General features: G+C 37.4%; 1 protein-coding gene across 4 annotated transcripts in view; it reads left to right on the forward strand.

The window, feature by feature from the left end:
* Window positions 1–21,519, forward strand: part of UBE2E1 (ubiquitin conjugating enzyme E2 E1) — a 45,333-nt gene that overhangs the window by 14,403 nt on the left and 9,411 nt on the right. The window lies entirely within an intron of this gene.

Consider the following 21,519-nt stretch of genomic DNA (forward strand, 5'->3'; position numbering starts at 1 on the left):
TTTTTTAGCTACTGAAAGTGAAGTACGGCAAAAGCTGTTATTCAGTAAATTCCATGATACAGGAAGCACATATCCACAGAAACTGTTAAAAGGTCATTTTAGAACAGTTAAAGTTCTTCTACCCGGTAGGTAGTGAGGTTCTGGAAATGCTTCTACAGGAGGTTGTGAAGGTAGATAGTACCAGCATATTCAAAGGTGGGTTGAACAAATTCATGAGCAACAACAGGTCCATAAACAGCTACAAAGAGAAAAGTCAGGCGTGTACCCTTTAGCACCCCTAATCCAGTGGCTGTGGATTCTGAGGGAATACAAAGGGAATGGACTACAGAAAGTGTCTGCTGTCACCTATTCTGAGGAGTGGGCTCTTACCACTGCCAGGAATAGGGTGCCGAGTTAAATGACCCCAAATGGTCTTTTTATGTTCTATATGGAATACCCACAAAATGACCTCCTTCCCTCACCCCATTGTCCTTCATTCCACTCCACTAACTTCAGGCTCTTTTCTATTTCCTTGTTCCAATTGACATGGCTTTTAGCCACAGAAAATGTTCAACTTCTGCCCTTCTTGCCTCTCTTCTTTTTATGCTTTGCCATTTAAAGCAAGCTCTTGTTTCCTGTCACTTAGCCACTTCTCCTTGCTTTTGTGAAGGATTAACCTTCATGCATTTGTGTTGCTGAATTTAGACTGTAAGCTTTTCAGAGTAAAGCACTTCCTTAATTTTTGTTGGTGTTGGCAAAGTGGTATGTAAATTTCCATCTATGTTTAAATGTTCTTTGTTAATAAAGTAGGTTTAGTCTTTGGGCTTGTAGGTGTCACCCTATCCTCCCTTCCCCAGAAAAGTTTGCTTATGTTGCAAAAGTGCCTTTTTCCCCCCTTATCTGATAGAGGTAAATAAGCGAGTTGTTTTATTCAGCAGCTGTTGTATTATCTTGAATATGTGATTTTATTATTTTCTGCTTTTATGCACACTAAGGTTATCACATCTATTATTTTGTGATACTACTACTTTGTAATAGGATAGTGTATTTTGAGATATATTAGTGTAGGGGGCTTTTTTCTTCCTGGATAGTGACAGAGAAATAATGAAGCTGTCCAACAGCTAATCTTTCTTTGGTGTCTTTGTGCTCCTACTTCACCTTCCACTTCGATATCTAGGAGTACTACAACTATTTGTTAGGGAAATATGAGTTAAAATGCATAGCTATTACATGTGTTGAGACATTCCAGTTTCAAGTACTTAGTATTCAGTGTGTGTACTCTTAATGACTATAAATACTGTTACATATGAGGTTCTGTAATGTATTAGCTATGTCTTGTACATTGTTTTTCCCACAGAAAATGCAAATTTTCTAATCCCGTAGACTGTGCAGTCTCTAGTTTCTGCATTGCATTTCAAGGATTTTGCCTTGTATTTCATAGAAGAGTCTTACTTATGAGGAAATGTAAAGTCCAGACAAATAATTTAGCATTGGGATTGTTCAGGTGCACATTTCACTGCATGTTGAGTACCACAGAACTAGCCATTTAGGAGGTGTTTATTAACTAGTACTGGATTTTATCAGGAAAGACTGAAAAGTAGGGATTGGATTGTAGAGGCTTGTGTGGTAACACTTTGCAGTGGGGATACAAAAAGGTGGCAGGGTCCAGCTGTAAGTGGTAGCAGCAGAGTGAAATGTTGTGGGTGAGTATGTGCCATGACCTCTTCTGTGGCTGGCTGAACAGCTGGGTGAGATTTGTTAGTGATTCACTGCTTAATTTAGAGAGGTATGGTTGGAGTGCTGATTTAGATTTGGAGCTGGAAAGGAGAGCTATCTTTTGCCTACTGAAGTCTGTTCTGTTTGCAACAGTCTTCAATGATTCGGAACAAATGAGGAAAAAAAAGGATGGAGCTAGGGTTGATGGCTGAACTATGACATACCAGGAAAGAATGAAAATATAGGGTGGGATTAGATGTAACTTTTAAAATCAGGGAACAAGAGAGAAGAAGAGTATATTGCCAGATCTCTTTCCAGTAGTAAATCTTACCGTCTCTTCCAGAGACTCCGAGCAATCTCTATGTTACTCTACTAGGTTCTCCTTTCCTTCATAATCCAGTGTGATACAAGTCACCAGTGTGGTGTAAGTTCTGGAAGAAAGAGCCAGAGTGCCTGTTCTGGCCCCTGGAGTTTGGCCTCTTTCTGCAAGCCATCTCTACCTTGTAAAGAACAGTGCTAGTGTTTCCTGCCTCCTTATCCTTCCGAGCTGAGCATGTTCTGGTGCCCCCTCTTTCCTGATGGCTCGCTGATCCTTCAGCACTAAGGCATTGCATCTGTCAAAGTCTGACACCCATGCCTACAGAGAACTGAAGAGGAAAGGTTGTCCTGTTGACAGAAAGGAAATATATATTAGGAATTAAAAAATAAGCAGACATAACCATTCCTGTTTTATTACTTTACTTGCAAATGAAGTAGCAGTGATCACTACTGAATGTGTATATAGTTTGGTTGTTTTTTTAAAAATTGCTGAAGTATCTGTGTCATGAATCAAAGTGGCTTGATGAAAGGGAAAGAGGAAAGTGTTTTTAAAGTACTTAAATGGGAAAATGGGATAATCCTGAGTGCAAGGTAACATAGAAATTGAAATTTGTTATCTTTCTTTATGTATTATTCCCTGGTCATTGGAAAAGTATTTTATTAGCTTGAAAGGTTTCTAGTCAAGAGGATACATCTAAACTTCACTTCTGAGTTATGAGGACATTTGACTGTGCAGAAGGTGAGCCTGTATGAGCATTTACACAGCAGACAACTATATGCCAGGCAAACGAAAGATTCTTTGCTCAGTATTTTTACTAACCCTCCTCTCATGTACACATTAAATTTCACACCTGGAAAGTCATTTAGTTGTTGTTTTAGCAAATGATTTCTTTTCAGAAGGAGAATCTAATTTTTTTGGTATTAAAGTAATGGAAATATAATGTTTGCTTAGATTGGCTTTCCTGAAAGATAATGTGTCATATCCTAATGACACACTAGGTCCAGTGTTAAATTTCAGTCCTTGCTGGAGATAGTGAATGAACTGTGTCCAGAAATAAGTGGGTTTGCATGTCCCTGCTTATATTACTAGAGTTCAAGGTCACTAAAACTGTTCTGCAGAGTTTTATGTACAATACGTATTATTTACCCATTTTTTTCCTTAAAGCGCCAGACTGTTTACTGAACTGTGTGAGCACAGTTTTACATATAGGCAATAATTTTCTCAGCTGGTTATGCAAACAGGGTAAGCATCTTTTTGTCCTTATTTATTTATTTATTTATTATAATAAGAGACTACTGGATTGGAGAAAGCATTCTTGCCTTTGGCATCTGAAGGAAAGATCTCTATTTTTGTTTAGTGTGCTAAACAGAGTTGTTTTCTAGTAAGAGTTATATAATATGATTATGAAGTTATCCTCTCTTCCAGAGGGTTATAAATGTGATCTCTGGTCAGTACAGAGAAACTCACACTTTTGACCTTTCTGTCTCTTTGGACCCATTACTTGTTGGACATAATGGTCCTATTAAAATTGCTTAATTGTTCCAAAGAGATCGTTTGTGCTTACTCCGTTATTGCCATTTGATGCTGCCTCTCTGCACACTGCCAAAAGCCCATGGTATATTACATTTTTATTGTTATGTAAAGCAGCTGTAAAACAAACTGTGGTTGTGTAAATGTATTTGAAATCTTTGCTATTGGCTACTTTATTTTTTCCCTTTATGTCTCTAACTCTTACATTTATAGTTTTGCCACCACAGAGAGCTAATGAAAAGCAAACATATAGGTTGTTAAAAAAGAAAGGTAATGCTATGCACAGATTCACATTGCTTCCTTACTAATTTACTATTCTCTTTCTCAGTATAAGAAAAGACAGGAAGCAAATGCAGTGCTGGAGTGATTTTTGGTGGGAGGACTGGGGATTTGTCTTTTCTTTGCATTGCTTTTGATGTTAAAATCCTCTGATTTTAGGAGACTTCGGGAGTTGTAGACCTAGTGGCCATAGAGCAGACAAAGGAAGAATATAAATTTATGTGCAGTTCGATATTGATCTGGATGAGGGAAGGTCTATTTAACTTTTCTTTAGTACTTGCATGCCTGTGGGCAGTCAGGCCCATGTGCATCCTTAGCAAACTCCCACGGTTTTGAAAGGTGATTTCTCTAATGTGTTAATGTTTCTCTTTACAAGTAGTACTGAAGAAAACAAGGGGTTAAATTATCCTATATTTTTGATTCTTTCTGTATGTCTTTAAGTATGTAGTAGAACACTATGTCTAGTAAAATTATGACATGGAAGGGTCTGACTTTCCACAAAAGCTGTTTCCAGTAGGAGTATTCACTGGGATGGTGAGTCTGTTAATCATTCTTTGCCCTAGTGAGAAAAGTGTGTGAAAGCAGCACAACAGCCACTGGGCAACCTCTCTCACCATTTCTCATCCATGCTGGTCACAGCTGCTAAGACGTTTTTAATAGGTAGACTTTTTCTTAGTTTAAGCTGTTTTCCTGCTTTAGTTGGGACTTGCACAGCTTAGATCTTGCTTTCTAGTCTTTTCAGAAATATACCTGAACTCAGTCAGTACTGCACCAGAGCTGCCTTCTCTTTGTAACCTGGCCTGGGGAGACATACCTGCTTGGTGGGGGTCTGTTCTACATGGATTAAAGGAATAGAAACTATAAAGATTAAAAGATGCTCAGGAGGGGAACATGTACTTGGATTTTGTCAGCAGTTAAAAGCAAATCCCTTATAGTAAGGAAGACTCTAAATGCTGCCTCTCAATATGTGTTTTGCAGTAGTTGAATTGTTCAAGAAGACTGAACCACTACCAGACTTCAATTCTGAAATGATGAAGTAGATTTTAGCTTGATTTTTATTTTGCCCGCCATTTCATTTTGCAAATTATGAGGCAATTCATAGTAATTTGCACATTTTAAAACTGTTTGATGCTATCTGGGACAACAGCTCTAGGGAACAGTGTTGAATCAGATCTGCTTTTTGTCAGCAGTGTATTTAAAGCATGTATGTGTGTGCAAACACATATTTTCCATTCACTTACCACAGTGCAGTGGAAGTTTTGAGAAAGTAGAGAGGATTTTTTTTCTTTATTTTTTCCCTCTTAAGTGTGCAGAAGTAGCTGTGTGGAAAAGAATCACTGTAAGATCAAGTTTCCTTTTTTTGGCATTTAATTTGACTTGTAGAAGTTTACAGAGTATGTGTTTTCATAAAAACTGCAAACATTGCATCTCCCAGGATAAGAAACACACATAGGAAAGTCTCTTAGGGATGTGCAAAACAGACTCCAAGGGTAACACTGACTTGCCAGTTAATACCAGTGGTATAAAGGGTTAAGTCAAACTTTTTTTCCTGATTGAGAGGGGATCAGTGCTGCCATAATGTATATTCTTGTTGTTATTTTGTAGCAAAAACGATAATGCAATTCTAGATTCACTGTAATGGAATACTCTATGGGAGTGTGTGTGATCACGTCACTGAACAGTGTGAGTACAGCTAAGGGGATGTAGAGGTTTTGTGTACCCCAATTTTATACATGAAATAGTGTTTGTATGATCAAAGCTAGGTATAACAGGACCATTATCACACAATGTATGTGTGATGTATGACATTTTTAGAAAATTCAATCTGAATGTTGTCTCACTCAATCGGGACACCTCATTTTGTGTATCACCCATCTGGGCTTCCTTTTTGTATCTGATCCTGTCATCAAGTAACAACTAATTGTGCCCTTCTACCCTTGGCTAATCATAGCAGACTAGTGGCTTTCTTCTAGTATTTGCAGTGTTTTAACTTGGAACAATGAACTTCCTAACAGTATGAGAACACTTTGTTTATTTAGTATCTGTTTCATTGTTGAAAACACACACTTTTTAAAAAAAATCTGACCCAAATGCTATATATTGTCAACAAGAGTTTCTCTGCTCCAGAAGTTTGTTCTCAAGTCCTCAAAGCTGGGCAGTATAGGTGAAGCTTTTTCATGTGTATCAAATATATGCTATTAAATCTAGTGTAAAGAACAAGGATCTCATCATCCTGCAGAAAGGAGCATCAAAGTGTGTATTTTTCCTTAATTGCCATGTTGTTTCCATTAAAATAAATGAGGAAAGTTGGAATTTGGTATAGTAAGATGCAGTGTGGGCTGGTAGTGGATGTAAGGACAGGCAACCTTTGTATTTAGGGATCAATCCTATAGCTGAAGTACCATAAAAGCTCTGTCATTTCTGTGAATTGTCCTTTCCTGTCCTACAATAACTAAATGAGGCAAGGTTTACACTGAAATTTTAATACCAATACCATCAGTCTTCAATCTGGTATGGTCCCTCTAAAATCTACTTCCACTTGCTTTTAAAAAATTCCTTGCCTCTGCATGGACATACCTATTTAATGAAGTGTTTTGGTTGAAGTCATGCTTTTGTTTGATGCAGCTTACACCCAGGTAATGGTAGTTACACGCAAATACAGATGTACACCCTTCATGCAAGTGCTCAGAAATGTTATTGCAAAATGGTGGCATCGAACCCTTATTAAGCTGCTCGTCTATGACCGTGATGATGGCATCTGAGAACTTGCTTATGCTCACATAGGAAGCTGCAATGGTTGGCTAATTGCTTCTACAATAAGATTTAAAATAGCATGCTGAGTATGTGCGATACCAGAGGTTTGGGTGATGTTACATATGAAGTTCTGCTCTTTTGCTTTTTTAATTGTCCCTCTCCCTCACTAGCATTGTCAGCCATACACATTGTATTTCATTTGGTTAGTTTGTGGTTCATTGGGGTGGTTTGGTTTGGTTTTTTTTCCAAATATAGACATACCAGCATTGAGTAGGGGAGCATTTCTAAATCTTTTGCTATTTGGTTTCTCATTTTCTGTCATAAACTTTATACCTAAAGTTCATAGGTTTGAATTTCTTTATTCCTTGCTCATCTTTCTCTGATTCTTCTAGTAGGTAGGTAAGTTTACTCTGGAAGAACAGACATTTACTCTGTCTGGAAGAACACAATCAGGATGAAATACTTCAGTCATTTAACTGCTAACTTCATGCTGCACTGAATTCTAGTGTAAGAGAAAATAAATTAGAAACATCTGTTTTCTTTTTCTCATAACAGAAGAACCAAGAGAGATGTTCTCTTGAAATCAAAGATGGCAAATAGAAGAGCAATAAAAGGAAGGTATTATATGTGTATTTCACACATATAATTAGTCTCTCGAATGTACTGTCATAGGAAATTATTGAGGCCAAGAACATAACAGAATTTGAAATAAATTTGGGCAGGCATGTGGCTATCATCAATATTCCAAGTCAGTGTTATTAATTATGGTGATTTGGGAGCAATATTAAACTCATACTCCTAGATTTAAGCAAGATACCTTGAGATATTGTACCAGAAGAGCATGGTGGAGGGGTTTTTGGCTCTGGGGGGGAGTTGTTTGTTTCTTCCAATTAAGCTGGCCTATAGACTAAAATCTGCTTTAATTCTGAGCATTACATTAAAATCTTTGTTCAATCCCAGCTTGCACAAAGAGTGTTTTTCCCTCCTCCACATACACATGTGCACACCTGTCTTGTATCTCTGGGACCAGAAATCCTCCTCCCATACTGACTTCATCCCTTTACATATCAGGTCGTCTCAGAAATTAATTTTATGCACAATGATCAGGTTGCAAGGGAATGCCTACAGAAATGACCTACAAAGTGAGCAATAGAATCCAAAGACTTATAAATGATTAATACCTACACAGAGCAGAAGCCAGAGTGTTGATTAAACTTGAGTGTGCTATAATGAGTGAAATCGCTATATTTCTGTAAAGGAAGTGATGATGGTAGCAAGCTCTTTACCATGGCTTGCCTTTTTAATAAGTGGCACTTCAGGTTACAGAACTAATTCCACAGAGTGTTAAAATATCAGGAGTGAAGAAGGAAATAAGTTAAAAGGCTAGACTATTGTAGTTGACATTTATGCCTGCAAATCTCAGCAGGACTTTAAACTACACAGTTTCTACGTGTTGGGGCTAGGGAGGAGAAATATCTTGATATGCTAAAGATTAAAAAAAAAAAAACCAAACCCCTTCAAAAAAAAAAAAAAAAAAAAAAACACCCCAAACCCACATAATAGAAAAACCCAACACAAACCCACATCTGTCGATTCAGAGAGAAAAGAAAAAGGTTGTTGAGCAAAAACTAATAGAAAGAAAAAAATATAAATACCTAGGCTTTAGTCAAAATATTCCTGGCCTCCAAATTCTCATATTGGGAGTGTAGGAAAGGTAACTTCAATAAATCATGTGGCTTTAAACAAAAGAACCTTAAAATTTCTCCTGTAGTGGAGTTCAGTTCTCTGTAAAGCTCTGTGCTTTCCTTATAAGGTTCTGCTCTTCTGTAATTATCTATAAACTACTGTCAGTTTAATGACAGAAACAAAGCTTGTTTCTTGTTTTAAAGATGTGCAGCAGCAGCATTGATTGACAACAAACTTTTAGATTTTATTCTTCCATAAAAAATACAGTATTTTGTCTTTTCATGGGATGCAGGTGCAACAAGGATGCTTTCAAAAGTGTTCTTTGCTGACACTAGGAATGCCATAATTCCTGACTGGGCTAACTGTGATGAAGCAGCCTCCCAGTCCAAGTGCTCTGCAGTGATCTGGCTTTTGCAGTTGTTGCTGGTTTTGTTGGAGGGGTTTTGGTGGATTCCCAAGAGATTTCTGTACCCTGCATTGCATATGAATTAGTTCTGTTGAACTTGGTGGAATTTTGTCATTAACTTCAGCTAGTCCAGACTGATAGAGACGGACTTGCTTCTAGAAGCATACAAATGTATGTTTACAGGATAGACCTTTAACAATGAATGGTTTGCCACAAACTTTGAAGTAGGGAAAGAAATTTACTCTTTATTTGCCTTGTGCTCACTAGGGGCATTATCACCTATAAGTTTTCCCATTTAAAAAGAAAGGATTGTGTGAATGAGAAAAAGGCTTAATTCATAATACATAATAATACATAATACATATGCTTAATACATACAAAGTAATGGCTCATCTATCAGCTTCTGTGGAATGCTGTCCATTTTATCTAAAAGAGTGTATTGGAGAAGTAAACAGATTTTGGAGAGGAGAGATGGAACTTATTTAAAAAAGGAGCCGGAGGACTTGTCATGTGAAGACACAGGGATTGTTTCCTTAAAAATAAACCCTGAAAAACCAAACCAACAAATGTAGCATTTACAGAATCACAGAATATGCTGAGTTGGAAGGGACCTACAAGGATCATCAAGTCCAACTTCTGGCCCTCCAAAGCCCCATCCTCAGGGATTGTCACCATGTGTCCAACAGTACTGTCCAAACACTTCTGTCAGGCTTGGTGCTGTGACTCCTGCCCTGGGGAGCCTGAGCCTTTTCCTCATTTTTTTAACCTCGAGAGAAAATAGAGAGGAAAAGTTTTTTTTCCTTTTATAAGACAAGAACAAAGGCATATGGAATGAGATTAAAAGATAGTGAAATTTAATTTGTTCACTTTTTACAGAACAAAACGGGGTACAGGGGTTCCATGCTGAATTACATTACTGAAAGCAGGAATTAAGCAAACCTGAAAAAGTCTTAGGCTTCTATGGAGGGCAAAATCAGACAGAATTACTGCAGCTGATTCACAATACTGATTTCAGAAGGAAAACATGGATGCCTGGTGTTGAGGCTCAAGCAGTAACCACTAGGGGTGTTATGGTAGAGGAAAACAGAAAACTTGGCAGAAACCTTCTCATGCCCATCTCTGACCCTTTTGACACTGAAAGCCAGTGAGATACGAGGTGCTAAACTAGGTGGACTTCAGATCAGATCCAGCCTGGTAGATCTGTATTCCGTTTGATAAGCTAGTAGATAAAATTTGCACTTGACCTGTGATCAAAATCTTTGGAGTAATACTATCTCTAGTATACTAATGTGTGAACTGAACTTTATTTTAACATTGTTCTATAGGAGAAAAATGTGTTTAGAGAAAAAAAATTTTGTAAGTTATATTGTAAAAAGGTTTGTGCTGTGTGAAACACACTCATATATATATGTGTGTGTATATATATATAACAAAATCACTATTAAGAGTGATTTCTAAAAGTATTTTCTGTTATATTTTTGTCAGATTAGTATGTCTCTTAGAAAATTGAGTCTTAAAGCACAAAACAAGGACTCACATTGGTGTTTCACTTCAGTAGTTAAGGTTGACTTTACCTGATCAGATTTCAAGTTTGCAGTATCATTAACTCATGGCTTGAAAGTTGCATGTGTTTTGTATATATTTATGTAGAGTGAGTTAAAAAAACATAGTAATATTGGTTAGTTTGCTAATCTGTTAATAATACTGTCATTGGGATGATTTTTTGTGAGTGATGTGTTCTACTCTTCAGACGCTTGCAAACTCAGCAGAAGAGTGTTAGTTTCAGCTATTTTAGCTTAACTGGAAAAAATTTGGTTCATCATAACCTGTAACTACATTTGATTAAAAACCAAATATAATTTTTTTTTAATAATGGGTTAAGTCACTTTTAATGATGGGAGTGTCAGCTGCCTTTGGAAATTGTCTATTCTCACAAATTTGTTACGAAGGCGGTTTGTGTATACTCTGAGTTTTATTTACTGGCCTTTTTGAACTGAGGTCTTGACATAGAAACTTAAATAAATAAATACTTGCTTATTATTTTATCTTGAAAGCTCAGGTGGGGTTGTCTAGACTGGATGAGAAATTTTCCAACACAGTGTAAATATATTTACATTGTAAAAATATTGCTGTTTGAAAATCTTCATTTCATTACAAGAAATACTTGAAATGCCTTTTAGTAAGAAAAATCAAAGTGAATGAATCTGGAGTGACTGGAAACAAATCACTTTTCTTTGTGCTTAGAGAGATTTTTCCCTACCTTAATATCTGAAAACCCTGCGATTTGTAGCTAGTGAGAGATTTATTTCTCTTATGTTGTTATGTATGGAAAATTGCATCAAGCATGGGTATTAAGGCTGGCAGTTCTTCCAGGTGTTTTGCCATACCACTGTGTGCTATTATGCTGTTTTCATATTTGTGGCTAATTAGAAGCAACGTGTTCAATTTGTGTTCAGAAATTTAATAGTCTAATATTAGGTGCAAACTGCTCATCTATCTCTATGTCAGTTCTGCAGTTTCCTCGGCATTTATGGAAATAGTTAGAGCATAACAAAAGCAAGGCTCAGCACTCAAAACATACGCCTAATCTTGTCACTCTTGCTTCAAATTATAATTTGTTACAGTGTTGAGGTTAAAAGGTTAGAAAATGTATGCTGTTCTCTAAGCCGCATGTTTCTGTGAGGTGTGCTCTCCTCCTTCTGCCTCTGCAATAGAAAACCACTTGCTGGAACTACTACCATTTCAAGTGTTACCATCATCCAATGAAGAAATGTGTATTTTAGACCCCTTTTTGTACATTTGTTAGATTGCATCAGAAGTTTGTGAGCAAAATGTCGTGACTATAAAAGCCTCCATGGCAACATACATGAGGTATTATTTAACGTGAGTGATTTCAGGTAATTAAAGTGTGAGTTTAGCATGATTTGTTTTCTTCATGGCACCAAAAAGTTTATATTTCTTTCAAACTAAGGATATCAGTGATCAACTGAAGAAGCAAATTCCTAAACCATGTGGGACCAGGAGTGATGTTGAAGAGGACACCTGAATTTCTCGTGCTCCTTAGCAATTGCCCGTTCCCTGCCTGCCGTTGTTCTCTGTCAGCAGAACTTAACTGACACACATGGGAATTGTCTTTCAGCTTATTAAATTGTTACTAGGTCATCCCTCTCTGGTGGAAATCAGGGAGAAGACACCAAGTGTTGGCTTGTGTGAATGTAACATGTTTTTCATAAAAGGTGTAAGTGACATAATGCCCTAATTTGAAACTATTATTGCTTGTCACTTCATTTCTTCATTGTCATTGATGTTTCCTTATATTTTGACATTTCCAAATAAAAGGGTCACAAAGTAAATGTATTGGGAAGTTTGAAATTCATCTATGAGTTTTTTCGCATTGCACCGGGAAGTTGCTTTACATCAATTGCCAAATAGGGTTCTGAAGAAAAAAAGATAATTTGTGAAGACTATATATGTTCTTCAAGTTAAGGCATGGAAGTTGGCCATAAAACTGTATACATTATTTAAGAGCACTGATTAGGCCTCTTGTGGTTCCTAATGAGGGTTAAGTTTAATATTCCTAATACTTTGAAAACAAAAAAATAAACAAAAGTTTGGAAAGTCACTGCAAAGACCTGTTTAGGCTGTCCTTTATGCATGTGAATCTGCTGTACAAAAATCAAAGTTCTATTTTTATTATTAAATCTCTTGATAGATTTTTGGGGTTGTTCTGAAGATTTTTCCCTCTAACCAGCTTAGAAATATTTGTACCTACTATAGTAAATATTGTCTAGCTATTGTGACTGGCTGGTGTTATTAATGGGAACAACTTGCGATGGTATACAAACAATTTTTAGCGGCTGCTCTGTAGTTGGCTGGCAGCTGTGCTATATTACAGTATAGGTAATCTTGTTTTATTTAAAGCAAACTTTCATATTAGATTTCTGTTTCTAGTCTGTGCATGCCAGAGTTTCAAAACTCAAAGGCGGTGTTTTCAAATTACTTTACTTTTCTGCCAGGTAATTTTGATAGTTCAGAACTGTGAAAATCAGGAAAGATTTTTCTCTCTGGGTAGTACAGCATAATTGAGAATATTTTGTTGTTGTTTTGAGATAAGTAACCAAATTTTGAGCTGTTACTGGCTGGTTTGTGTAGTTTTGCTGTTAGCACCCACAGTGAAAAAGGTTCATTCAAATGCAGTGATCTTCATTTATTTAGTGAGTGGCAAGGAAAGGAGGTTTAATGTAGGTAAAGGAGAAGGGGAAGACATCAAGATTAGACTCTTTTTTTTCTTTCTATCTTTTAGGTGTCTTTAAGATATGTCCTTCAAGACATACTGCATTTTGTTCAGCAACATAATGTTATCAGTATCATCATTAGCATGCTGATGGGAAGCAATAGAAAGATGTGAAGCCAAGATAATGGGATGTTTCTCTGGTTAAGTGATGTTGACTCTACCTATCCTACATCTAATGGGAAAGGACCTCTCTTGGTTGATTGGCTGATGGATTGTTCTAATTTGTAACATATTTTTAAGAGCAAGTTGTTGGTAGGTAGATGATGGGACAGGTAAATCAGTTTAGGAGCATGTGGTACAGGAGCAGGTTTTTTTCCCTTCGATTATGTTCTCTTGAAAACTTAGAAGTTGCATATAAACTAGTAATCTTAAAATACTATTTCATCTGTTCCTAGTACAGACTTAAGGCAGAATTCCTCCATTCAGTGCAAGAGAGATGGTACTCTATCTCTAGTCTGGAAATGTATTGACTCTTCTCTTTCAAATAGCACTTTTCCTCCACATGGAAGTAAGAAAGTTAGCTCAAGTAGGCAGTTGGGTAAAGCCTCAAGAACCTTGTCCTTTTTAGTGTGAGGAAGCTCAAGAGTCTTGTTTGCTTTCAATTTTCAGCCTAGCAGATGTATCTTGGTAATTGTTACCTAGCATCTTTAACTTTCTGGGTCTGTTTTTTTCAAGTTGGTTTGTAGCTGCTGTTGCCCTTTCAATTTAACTTATTTAGGGTGTGTATTTCTTGTTCTACAGAATTATAATGAAATCAATAGGGTAAATGGATGATAAAGTCCAAAGTAAACAGTCCGCTATGTTAGCTTGGTGCTGGATAGGTAGGCTTATGAAATAGGTGGGATTCTCTGGTTTTTTGGGTTTTTTTTTCCTTGACAGGACAAGCAACTTGTGAAGAGACAGAAGTGTCCATATCATATGGGTTCAAATTTATTACTTTTACAATTGATGTACTACAGAGTTCCTAAATATTTATGATGTACTGAAGAGTTTTATCTCTTAGTGAGATCACGTGCCGTATTCTCACACTGGTGAGAGCAGGAGAGGAGATGGGCATGATAGACAGGAACACAGATGTAGGTCCCAGTTTGATTCTGGAATGGCAGGTTAATTGTGGTAGATTTCTATTTTCCTTAATGGATAAAGCACAGTATTTAGGAAAGAGCCCTGTTATCATTCAGCGTAGCACCTCTAGAGCTTATGGAGGGGAAGGGGATATTATTGAACTGTTTAGTTGTCAGAGGGAGTAGTTGCCTTTCCATGTATGAAGAACCTACCATATCCCAGTAAGTGCCAGGAGGAAGTAGATTTGCTTTCTTTTCAGGAACATACCACATTTGAGATTAGTGAAACAAGAACTTTCGTATTTATCAGTAGTATTGATTGTCTTTTATTTGTCTTTAATTATAGGTCTGTCAATTTGATTCTAGGCAACCAGTTTAGGGTATGCTTGCTTTATGCAATCATTAAAGTTACGGAAATCAATAGGTTCACTAGTTATATTTTTGCGTCATTTTCCAAAAACCCGATGGAATATGAAGAGGCCCCCTAAAAATGGCGTAGTTGCAGAAATAGTGCATTTGTGAAACTTCCTGGTTTTGCTTACCAACTGTAAATTACACATCTGTGCTATAAATACATAAATAATTTGGAAATGAGGTCTGATGATGTGTAATAATTTCTGTCTCCATGTTGGTAGTTGATAGTCAACAGACAAATGGCAGGAAGGAAACTGATTTAAAAATAACATGAGGTTATGTTGGCAGACCTCCGATTCTACCATCACATCTTCTTGTCATTTTAAATGAGAAATTGCTTATTGTTAGGTGGGTCAGATTCTGTGTTACTCTTTCCTATTTGTTTTATTGTTTCTTAAACAGAGTATTATTTAATGGGACATGTAAGGTCACATATAAGCTGGGACATTTTAATAAATTTATTTTTTGTTCACAGCCTCAAACTAAATATATGAGGAGAAAAGAAAAATATTTGCATACGATGAAAATAATTTCACTCATTACTTAGTCTGGCATTTTCTGTATTTCTGTACTGTACATACTAAAGTCTCAGACTTACAGAAATAGCCTTTCTGCAGTTATGTATGATATTGAAAATGTTCCTACATGTATGTAGTGGGACAAATTTCCAGTACTTTGCAGTAGAGAAGGCTACAAAGAAGCCACTGGAAAGAAAAACTGAAACCCTTGAGAACTGAGCAGGCTGGACTTATTTTCAGTTTTGGAACCAATGCTAAATTAATTAATTTCTCTTGAACCTTTTTATAAGGAATTGCTCCTAAATTGGAGTAATTATTGTTAAACTAAATAGAGCTGCAGCACATACCTGAGAATATCGTAAGTTTCCTCCTGACCTCCCTGAGGTCAAAACTGAGATTTTATTTTGAATCTTTGAAGCCTGGTTTAAAAATCAGACTCTGCAATGGAATTGTGTAAGAGGGTTGGCCTTTTCACCAGGTAGCTTAGTAGTAACTTCACAGTAATATTTGGTAGAAACTGAAATATTTCATGTGAAAGTCCTAAATTTCAAAGTACTGCATAGCATTTCTGTTCCTATTGTAATAGAAAAAGAATGAGATCTTGGCTGTGGTAACTCTTGGTTGTTGTGTGATCTTATTGCCAAGTATTTTTTATATAAATTGGAAAATGTAGTATTTTTTTTATTCCCACAAAGAAATCCCCCTGATCAGTTTTACTTGAAGTCCCATAAATCCCTGCAGTACACCTTATCAGCTCCATTATCAGAGCTATTTAGTTATTTAGATCCTTTTTTAACCTAGTAAGAAAGTAATTCACTGCACCATTTATCCTCCAGTTTAAGCTTTGTGCAATTGTTCAAACCTTCCTAATTTTACATTAGGCTGATACTTAAGGGAAAAGCTTTCCCAGATGTTAAAACAGAAATTTTGTGCATGAAAATGCAGAGAAGAATGATATTATCTCTAACTCTGTTGGAAATGTGGTGGGATTTGTAAGGCACTTATGCTGTGCAATAATATTGTGACTGCATTTTAAATTGAAGACAGAAAACACAATACTTTCAATGACTTACAAGGAAAATAATAATATTTATAGCTTTGTACGTGAGAATCATATCCCTGAACATGAACTAGAAGGAGAATTAAGTTCAATTTTCACAATTCTGTGTTTGGGTTGCTGTAGGAATACTAAGTTCCATCTTTGCTCACTTACCTCTCTACTACCTTGGCTCCCTTCTTGTGTTTTAACTAAAGCTGGCTGCAACTTTTTCTCTTCCTGTCTTTTCCCTCTATCTCTCATTGAGCTTGCAGGAATTTCACCAGATATCAGTCCATCATTTTTATGTCAACACAGAGGAGCAGCTTGGGTGGGTGTAATGACACACCAGAAAAAAAAAAAGTGGGCAAAAATCGCTGCTGATTCATGTAGGCACGTGGTAATTCAGTATGTTACCTTTAATTTGCTGCCGTTGCCCAGGAGTGGCTTTCTTATGTTGTGATTATTCTTTTTCCTTTATTTTCCTTTAATTTCCATTCTTTGACTTGAAAATGAGAGGCATCTCACTTTTAAACTACTTTGCCAAAAAAATAGCAATTAAATGGATGGCCTGGGGTATCCTTTTAATTGCTTCTGTTTTGTCTATTTGGATTTCTTCCTAATAACTGTGTAATGTTTTAATGCTTATTTTATAATTGAAAAACCTTTATAAATTGTGTACACAGGTCTTTGGATTGTATTGTAGCAGGCTTGGCATAGTGGGGTCCTGCCTGTGAATGGAGTGTCTCGGTGCTATAGTAATCAAAATAATAATAATAAATTTTGGTAGCTGATGCATTTGCAGAAGGTGACAATTTATTTCTAAAATTAGAACTGTGCATTAATATTAAGGTTTTGAAGTGATGTTTGGGCCAAAGGATTAGCTGCATTTTGTTTTGTGGGTTTTCACTCTGTCCTTCAACACTCCCATTTTAAGACAGCTTGCTTAAGGATCTGTAGAGCAAAATTTCTCTGAATGGGGGATTTGGTGTTTGTTTTCAGTGGCTAAAATGAATGAGCTGTCCTGCTTCTTTGTAAAGGTGGCACCTACCTTCCTCAGTGATCCAGTATTTCTGGGATGCTTTGCCCATCTCTCCACCAGATTCAGCTTAACAACATAAGTGAGCGAGTACGGGGTGGACCCACCCGGTGGGCTACAAGAAAAGCAAGTGTATTTACTCTGAGGTCAGGAGTGGGGTGAGTTCGTCAGAAAAATTGAGGTGCAGCAGAACTTCATGTGAGAATGATGTGCTGCCTGCCTGGCAGCCAAAGCTTCTAATGTGTTTTGGGCTTACCTCTTTGGAGAAGAAAATAGGGGGGAAAAAAAAGGGGAGGGGGAAGAAAAGGGACCTTCTAACAGTCAGCTGTTTCCTAAAGCTGCCTAGTAAGTCCATAACTAAGATGCACTTCCATGTTCCGCCACTTAACTGTTTCTTACTAGAAAACAAAGCAACAGCAAAAAAAATTGATGTTGCTGTCAGTTTGTAATAGTGAAGTTTTACTTTGGAGATCATTAGATTCTCTGCCACCTTGAAATTCCCATGTGGTGTTAGTATGTTGTTTGCTTTCTGATTTGAGCTATGTCCCTTGGAAAAGGTCATGTCTGCAGTGTTTTTAGAATTTATGTTTATTTTCCCCAGGTGTGCAACTTCAAAGCAGCTTAGCTACTAGCATCAGGCTCTTCATGTTTAGGGGGAAATAGCCTCAAAAATAGCACCTAGGGATATGGAGTAGGTGGTGTATGAGTTCATGAGTTTGTTACTTGCAATTTTAACTGAAATATATTGTAGGTTTTCATTAGGTGTTATTTCGGTCATCATACCATGGAATCGCCCTTCTTCTCATCATGCTGCGAAGATAGCACGGATAGCAGTCTGTGGCGCTTCTAAACTACTCTGCTAAATTAGTTAGCTTTTAAAAGGAATATGTGCTGCTTTGGTGTATCAGTGTATTGACCTAGTGTCTGTAGCATCAACTATTTTGATTTATCACTGCAGTGATCTGCTATTGTGTCTTCTGTATCTCAAAGAAGAGAAATTAAACTATTTGCTAGTGTGAATTTTCACAAAGGAGAGCACTTACATTATCATTTGGTCAACTCCTAGAAAGGACCAGGTGGTTTCTAAATGAACAGCATGTTTACATAAACAATGGACTCTTACTGAGTCATTCGCCTGGAAAGTACCATCACTGTGTTCCCAGGGATTTTCATACATTAGCTATATGTGGTGAACACCAAAAAATCCTGCCTTCCCTTGTGGCATAGGCATATTTTGAGTGACTTGCCCAGGATGCCAGGGCAGAGGAGGAAGCTGAGTTTGTGTGTGCAACATATCAGGGTGGTTATCGTGTATTGCAGACCTGTGGTGGAGGTTATATCTGGCAGGCTTAATACAAAAAAGCCACAGGCTGGATGTTCTTGCAGACTGTCTGTCATTTCAGCTTTTTCCATTTGTGAAAGGGGGTGTGTGTGGGGTGGGGGGTGTGTATTGTGTGTGTGTCTTCTCCATGAAGACTGAACCTCTGAGACAGAGTCTGTGTTAACAGTTGCTCAGTACTGCAAGGCATCTGCAGCTAATTTGCCTAGGCATAGTTCTGCTCCCCAGCCTCTGCTCCAGGCATTTCTAATTTACCTGTTGGATTTTTAAGTTGGGAAAGAACATGGCTCCTGCCAGCAAAGAGAGGCAGAACAAGATCAGGTTTTTTCCAAAGCAGCACAATGCTGGTTAGGACTTGGCCCATGCAGGACTTTGAGCTTTGTCTCACTTGTGCTGACACTTTCTCTCTGCCTTGTGTTTACCAAGAGGTAATGCCTTGCATTTTCCTGCTTATAGACTTGGAAAATTAAATACTCCTTGAACAATACCTTGGCTCTGGGAGGTTTCCCAAGGAGTGTTTCTGTCATAACATCAGTCTGGGGGATAAGCTAGCATCATTGGGAACAATCGGGATCAGTTGTTACAGTGAGTGCACTGCATCTTCACTGAATATATCACTGTTTTTCCAAGAGAGATCTCAATTGCACTGCAGTGTAACACATGCTGCTTGATAGGATAATAATGGGTTGGGATCTTTTCAGTTTCACTCTGAATTGCTGGTCTTTTTTTCATTTCTTCCTTTGGAAGTGAAGAGGTTGTGGGCTGCTGAGTTAATTCAGAAAGTTATTGCTCACATACTCTCTTCTTGGAGTGGAAACAATTTCTATTTAATCGGTTAAAATTGTCTTTCTAGTGGTCATATGTTGGACAGCTTTAAAATGTTGTATTAGTAGATCTAGACACTTAATTTGAGCAGTGGTGACACATATCAGGCAAGGTGACAGCTGTGCCAGTGAGCCCTGTGTCCATGCATCAGTGAATTTCTTTTTGAAGCAGATAATGGCAAGGGTTTTAAACAAACAATGTACTCTTTAGCCTTTGACATTTTCCATACCTCTGCCAAAAGTTAATGCCACTGTTCTTACACTGTGGTCAAGTATTGTCACTTTTCTATTATGCACTAGGTCTTTGTGAGCTGTTTGATATTACTAATCCTAAATTGAATCTAAGCAGTATCATACTTGAAGCTGACTTCCATCATCCTCATTCAGTCCTTCTTTTATAAGAAATCAATGTTAATGTGTAAAAGTTAGACATGCACAGCTCTTTTACTCTGTTAATTGAATTATGAAAAGCTTAAAAGGAAAGCTTAACACGTCATTGTTAAAGCCTACTGATGTCTTACAAAGATGTTGCACTCTTAATATGGCAGTATTACTTGTGTGCAGTGATAGCTCTAATTGGAAACCTAATAGGATACAAGAGATTTCTAAGACTATTACTAATGATAATATATTTTTTTAAGTCTGTAGGAGTTTTTTATTGACAGTCCCTTGGGCTGAAGCTGGAAATAAAATGCGAAATGTTGAAATATTTCTCACTGCCTCAGAGGGCTGTATTCAGTGCTAATCGCACATCACATTTCTTGAGTTCTGAAGTGCTCTCTGTTGGCAGTTCTGGTGATATAAATTCCAACAGTAAATCGGTGCTAACGAAGTTCAAGTACCTGTTCCCGTTCAGTAGCTCCGCCTTTAGGGGAGGGAGTGGGGGGAGGATGATTGCCAGCACAACCTGCAGTAATGACAGTGTGTCAGTAGGTTGCTAGTAGGTACATAAATATGTGATTCCTTGGAGCAGAGACTAAGGGTGCTCCAGAGAGTCCTTTTCAGTAAGTTTGCACAGCTAAGTGGGTGTCTTTCCAGAGCCAGAGCTTCCCTCAAAATACAACACTTTTCCAGTCTAACGCACAAGTGGTAGCTGGAGAATATTGAGTGCCCAAATATATGGACCTGCATAAGACAGGGACAAGTCATTAAGGTGGAGTGGGATACCAGGAGTGTTCAGGATGGAATGGCTTTTACTTTAATTTAATACCGATCTTGAGCTGTGTGGGGTTTTGTGTTCTGGAGAGAAAAATCTTTCCCTTGTGGCTGGTGCATCATATGCAGAGAATCTATCTACTGCTTTCTCACATGCTTTCCTTTCCCTAGAAGCATGCTTTTTGTCATAACTTCACCATTGTTGAATTATCTAGCACCAACATATTGTGAAATTTTATTAGGGTTATCTGGAAAAAAAATGTTAGGTTTGATAACAGAATTAATTCCGTTTCTCTCTCCTGATTCCCCTGCTATCAAGAATATGTTCACCAGTACTGGGAAGAGCAGGGGGGAAAAATGCCTCTGATCTCTGTTTACAATTTATGTTCTTGCAATTGTATTTCTGTTTGTAACATTGTTATTAACACTTAGTGATTACTCTAGTTCCCTGCATGTTAATCAAATGCACATTGTCATATGTATATTGAATTTATTGTATTGCCTTCCCTCTCAAGTGATACTGCTCTGTGATTAAGATAATATGAAAAGAGCCTGGTTTTTGCCTTCTGCCTTAGAGGAGCCTTGTTAAAAGAAGGAGGAAAGAAGAGCAAGGCTAGTTTTCATTGTATTAGAAATGTTAAGATCCATCCCCTTCAGAACAAGGGGAGAAGATATTTCTGAAACCATGGTACATCCATGATTGAAAAAGCTGTGTCAGCACCTCCCATTATGCAAATATTTTTCCAGCTCTGGCATCTTACAAACAAAATACTACCATAGCAGTACAGAAGGGAAGAGATAGCAAAGGAGTCCTACACCATTAATGGCTTTATAGGTTGAGCTGTACTTAGGAATGCTTGGTGACATATGGCACTCTACTGACACAGACATTTGATCTCTGCAACACCTTTAGTTTGTACTGCTTGTAGCGAGCTGCTGGCAGGTTAGGCAGAATATCAAATAAGCAAAGCTAATTTGAGAAAGTGCTGTTTTAACTTGGCACAGTGATTTTAATTCCCCCTAAAAAAATGCAGTTCCACAATGCAAGCAATATCAACAGGATAAGATCATGTGGCCTCATCTTAGAAATCAGTGCAGTAGAATGATAAAAGTGTAGAAAATTTTGACATTTAATAGCATCATCATTAATTTGGCTTCCTTCAATTA

This window comes from Taeniopygia guttata, chromosome 2 (assembly GCF_048771995.1).
Source record: "Taeniopygia guttata chromosome 2, bTaeGut7.mat, whole genome shotgun sequence".
NCBI lineage: Eukaryota > Metazoa > Chordata > Aves > Passeriformes > Estrildidae > Taeniopygia > Taeniopygia guttata.